This window comes from Furipterus horrens, unplaced genomic scaffold, assembly GCF_987537825.1.
Source record: "Furipterus horrens unplaced genomic scaffold, mFurHor1.1.pri manual_scaffold_7, whole genome shotgun sequence".
Classification (NCBI taxonomy): Eukaryota; Metazoa; Chordata; class Mammalia; order Chiroptera; family Furipteridae; genus Furipterus; species Furipterus horrens.
Window position 1 is genome coordinate 87,028,398 of NW_028327177.1, and position 5,850 is coordinate 87,034,247.

General features: G+C 36.1%; 1 pseudogene; it reads right to left on the reverse strand.

The window, feature by feature from the left end:
* Positions 1–3,086: 3,086 nt before the first annotated feature.
* On the reverse strand, positions 3,087–3,544 carry LOC150004751 (COX assembly mitochondrial protein homolog pseudogene; annotated as a pseudogene).
* Between the last annotated feature and the right edge of the window lie 2,306 nt (positions 3,545–5,850).

Below are 5,850 nucleotides of genomic sequence, written 5' to 3' on the forward strand. Positions count from 1 at the left end.
GTAGAAGAAAACTAACTGCAGTTTTGAAATCAGCATGCCTATTTAAGTCTAAAACAGCTGAAAAATCGAACTCAACAGAAATTATGTTAAAAATTGTTCCCCTGTGTTATGAATGTATATTCCTTTATTTCATTAAGCATAGTTATAATAGCTGCTTTAAATTCCTTGTCTGATAACTCCAACATCTAGGCAATCTCAAGATGAAACTTTGTTGATTATTTTTCTTGGAGATGATCACATTATCCTGATTCACCATATTTGAGTAATTTTGAAGTATATGCTAGACATGGTGAGCATTATATTGTGGGGCTCTAGATTCTGTTATATTCTTCTAAAGAGGGTTGCTGTTGTTGTAGCAAACAATTAACTTGGTTGTACTCAAGCTATATAGTCTGTCTACCCTGTTGTGGGTGGTATTCAATTCTATCTTTAGTCAGCTATTCCTGAAAACTGCTTTGTGTTCATAATTAATCAGTGTACCAGAGATTTGAGTAGAGCCTGCATACAAAATTTGGGGTGCCTCTTCTTTGGATTTCTCCTTACCAAAATTATTCTCCCATGTCCAGCAACTATGGTTATCCTGAGTTCTCTCTTCTAGTTCTTCAGGCCAAAATGACCAGTGTGCTATTGGAGTTTTGTCCATACTAAATCATGCAATGACTGCAGTCTGCTTTCAGGATAAAGCCATAAATATGGAAATCTCTGCAGAATTCTTCCAAGTTTTAACTTTCCTTTAAAATCTGCCTCTTTTCTTATTCCCTAGAGCTTTTAAGGAGTTTATTTTTTTAATTTATTTATTGTTTTTTTCTATTACAGTCGTCCCACTTTCCCCCCCATTTCTCCTCTGCACCCCACCACCCACAGTCCATCCCCACCCTGTTACCCATTGTCCATGTCCATACTAGTTCCTTGACTAAACCCTTCCCCTTCTTTCACCCCTTTTCCCCTCCATCCCCGCCCCTCTGGTCACTGTCAGTCCATTTCTTGTTTATTCCCTCTGGTTCTACTTTGTTCATTTGTTTGTGTTATTCATTAGTGTTCTATATTAGGTAATTACATATGGTATTTGCCTTTTGTTGCCTGGCTTATTTAGCTAAGCATGATACTCTCCATGTTGTTCCAAAAGACAGGAGTTCCTTTCTTTCTGCTGCATAGTATTCCATTGTGTAAATGTACCACAGGTTTTTGGTCCACTCGCCTAATGATGGGCACTTAGGCTGTTTCCAGCACTTGGCTATTGTGAATAGTGCTGCTATAAACATGGGAGTGCATAGGTTCTTTTGAATTGGTGTTTCAGGATTCTTTAGGTATAATCCTAGCAACGGAATTGCTGGATCAAAAGGCAGTTCCATTTTTATTTTTATTTTATTTTTTTAATTTTCTTTATTATTATTATTTTTTTTTACTTTTATTTTTGGTTTTTCAATTACAGTTGTCCCATTTTCCCCCATTGTTCCCCCCATCCAGCCCATCCCTTTTCCCACAATCATATCCTTCCCCGTTGTCCATGTCCATGAGTCATTCATACACATTCCTTGACTAGACCCTTCACTTACTTATCCCCCTTCTCTCCCTCCCCCTCCCCCCTACTGACTACTATTCTAGTCTTTGCCTATTTAGTTTGTTTGTTTGTGTTGCTCTTTAGTTTCCTGTATTAGGTGATATCATATGGTATTTTGCTTTCTTTGCCTGGCTTATTTCACTAAGCATAATTCTTTCTAGCTTTATCCATGTTGTCGCAAATGGCAGGAGTTCCTTCTTTCTTTCTGCTACATAGTATTCCATTGTGTAAATGTACCACAGTTTTTTGATCCACTCATCTACAGATGGGCACTTAGGCTGTTTCCAGCACTTAGCTATTGTAAACAGGGCTGCTATGAACATAGGGGTGAATAAGTTTTTTTGAATTAGGGTTTTAGGATTTTTCGGGTATAATCCTAGCAGTGCAATCGCTGGTTCAAAAGGCAGTTCCATTTTTAGTTTTTTGAGGTAATTCCATACTGTTTTTCATAGTGGGTGCATTAGTCTGCATTCCCACCAACAGTGCAGTAGGGTTCCTATTTCTCCACATCCTCGCCACCATTTGTTGTTTGTTGATTTGTTGATGATGGCCATTCTGACAGGTGTAAAGTGGTATCTCATTGTGGTTTTTACTTGCATCTCTCTGATGGCCAATGATGTTGAGCATTTTTTCATGTGCCTATGGACCTTCTGTATGTCCTCTTTGGAGAAGTGTTTGTTCAGGTCCTTTACCCATTTTTTAATTGGGTTGTTTGTTTTCTTGATGTTGAGGCATATAAGCTCTTTATATATTTTGGAGATCAGTCCCCTGTCTGTGATATCATTGGCAAATATGTTTTCCCATATGGTTGGTTTCCTTTTCATCTTGCTGATGTTTTCTTTTGCTGAGCAGAAACTTTTTAGTTTGATGTAGTCCCATTTGTTTATTTTTTCCTTTATTTCTCTTGCCTTAGGAGATGTATCCGTGAAGATATTGTTACGTGGGATATCTGAAATTTTCCTGTCTATGTTTTCCTCTAGGACTTTTATGGTGTCATGGCTTACATTTAAGTCTTTGATCCATCTTGAGCTTATTGTGGTGTATGGTGTAAGTTGGTGGTCTAGTTTCATTCTTTTTCATGTCCCTGTGTAGTTCTCCCTGCACCATTTGTTGAAGAGGCTCTTCTCACTCCATTTTATGTTCCTTCCCCCTTTGTCAAATATTAGTTGACCATATATACCTGGGTTTATTTCTGGGCTCTCTATTCTGTTTCATTGATCTATATGTCTGTTCTTATGCCAGTACCAGACTGTTTTGAATATAGTAGCCTTGTAGTATACTTTGACATCAGGTATTGTGATTCTGTCTACTGTGTTCTTCTTCCTCAAGATTACTGTGGCTATTCGGGGTCTTATTTGGTTCCATATAAATTTTTGGAGTATTTGTTCTAGGTCTGTGAAATATGCCATTGGTATTTTAATAGGGATTGCTATTTTGCCACATTTGCTTATTATGTTAAGTATTTTTTTTATGGAGTCTATACAGTTTTGTATGTACATTATCATGTCATCTGCAAGTAATGACATTTTTTTTTTAAAGTCTTTATTTCAGGTAAGATTAATATTTCCGTAATTCAGGATAAGGCAAACACTTCCTTGAGTCCAGCATTTTAGGTCATTGTGATTTCCAGGAATAGTTACTATCATTTGAATATTTGCCTACATGCTTGTTGGAAGCTTCTGTATCCTTTTCTTGACAAGAATTCCAGTTTTTCTGAATTCTTCCCTCTCCTTCAGGTATTCCATTTTGCATTCTTCATAAAAGGCAGGATCATTATAATAAGAGGTTAGACATTCTTTTAATGCAGAATTTTCTTTCCGGCATTTTACTACCATGAGGATTCCAGACTCCTTGCAACATTCAGTAAAATCTTGAACTTGTTCAGAACATCTCTCTCGGGCCTTCTCCCTCATTATTTTAGGAATCAAAACATCTTTTTCGACATGTCTGAGATGATGCTCTGCCGGGTCAACCGCCATTGTCGGCGACCAGTAATGACAGTTTTATTTCCTTTTTTCCATTTTACATACCTTCATTTCTTTTTCTTGTCTGATTACTGTGGCTAGATCTTCCAACACTATGTTGAATAGGAGTGGAGAGAATGGACATCCTTTTCTTGTTTCTGATCTCAGGGAAAATGCTTTCAATTTTTGCCCATTGAGTATGATGTTGGCTTCAGGTTTCTCATATATGGCCTTTATTATGTTGAGGTATGCTTCCTCTATTTCCAGTTTGCCGAGTGTTTTCATAATGAATGGGTGTTGTACTTTATCAAATGCTTTTTCAACATATATTTATGTGGTCATGTGATTTTTGTCTTTCATTTTGTCTATGTGATGTATGTATTACATTTTTTGATTTGAGAATATTAAACCATCCTTGCATCCCTGGGATGAATCCCATAGATTGTGGTGTATTATCTTTTTAATATGTTACTGGATCCTGTTTGTCAATATTTTGTTGAATATTTTAGCATCTATGTTCATCAGCGATATTGGCCTGTAGTTTTCTTTCTTCGTTGTGTCTTGACCTGGTTTTGCAATTAGGGTAATACTGGTCTCATTGAAAGAGTTTGGGAGTCTTCCCTCCTCTTCGATTTTTTGGAATAGTTTGAGAAGGGTAGGTATTAGTTCTTCCCCAAATGTTTTGTAAAATTTGCCTGTAAAGCCATCTGGTCCAGGGCTTTTGTGTACTCGTAGTTTTTTGATTACTGCTTCAATTCCACTAGTTGTTATCTGTCTATTCAGGCTTTCTGCTTCTTCTTGATTCAGTTTTTGAAGATTATATGTTTCCAGAAATTTGTCCCTTTCATCCAGGTTGTCAACTTTCTTGTCATATAGTTTTTCATAGTAATTTCTTACTATCCTTTCTTTTTCTGTGGTATCAGTTGTGATTTCTCCTCTTTCATCTGATTTTATTTATTTGGGTCCTCTCTCTTTTTTTCTGGATAAGCTTGGCTAAAAGCGTGTAGATTTTGTTTATCTTTTCAAAGAACCGCCTCCTACTTGTTAATCTTTTCAATTGTTTTTTTAGCCTCTATGTCATGTAATTCTGCTCTGATCTTGATGTTTTCCTTCCTTCTACTTGCTCTGGGCTTTGTTTGTTGTGTTGTTCTAGTTCTTGTAGCTGTCAGGTTAGGTTTTTTATTTGAGATTCTTCTATCCTTTCTACTTAGGCCTACATTGCTATGAACTTCTTCTCAGGACTGCCTTCGCTGTTTCCCATACGTTTTGGGCTGTTGTGTATTCATTTGTTTCCAAAAACTTTATTTCTTCCTTGATGTCATTTGTTAATGCATTCATAATTTAATAGCATGTTATTCATTCTCCATGAGTTTGAATGTTCTTGAGTTTTTCCTTGTGGTTGATTTCCAGTTTCAGGTCATTGTGATCTGAGAAGATAATTGATGTAATTTCACTTTTCTTGAATTTGCTGAGGCATATTTTGTGTCCTACCATGTGGTCTATCTTTGAAAATGTCCCATATGCATTTGAAAAGAATGTATATTTTGCTTCTTTGGAGTAAAAATTCTATATATATCAACTAAGTCCATTTGATTTACAGTGTTGTTCAATGCATCAATAACCTTGGTGTTTCTTTGCTTCGAAGATTTTTTCCATTGTTAATAATGGGGTGTTAGAATTCCCTGCTATGAGTGTGTTTCTAGTGATATCCTTCTTGAAGTCTTCCAAGATTTTCCTTATATATTTGGGTGCTGCTATATTGGGTTCATATATGTTTATCAGGGTTATATCTTCTTGCTGGATTGTTCTCTAAGTATTATGAAATGCCCTTCTTTGTGTCTTTTTATGGCCTTGTGTAATCTATTTGTCTGATATAAGTATTGCAACCCCCACTTGTTTTTCATGTTCATTTGCTTGAAATAGTTTTTTCCAAGCATTCACTTTTAGTCTGTGTAGATCTTTTGTTCTGAGGTGGGTCTCTTGTATACAGCATATATGTGGATCATGTTTTCTTATCCATTCAGCTACCCTATATCTTTTGATTGAGGCTATTAATCCATTTACATTTAAGATTATTATTGATAGATACTTGTTCATTGTGATTTTTTTTCTTTGTACCTGTGCTCTTCTCTCTCTCTTTCTTGATCTTCTTAAGGCAGTCCCTTTGCATCTCTTGCAATGCTGGTTTGCTGGAAATGTATTTTTTTAGTTTTCTTTTGTCTGGGAAATGCCTTATTTCACCTTCCATTTTTAATGAGAGCCTTGATGTGTAGACTAGTTTTAGGAAGTTGATTCTTGTATGTTGCCAAAGCTTATAGTTATAAT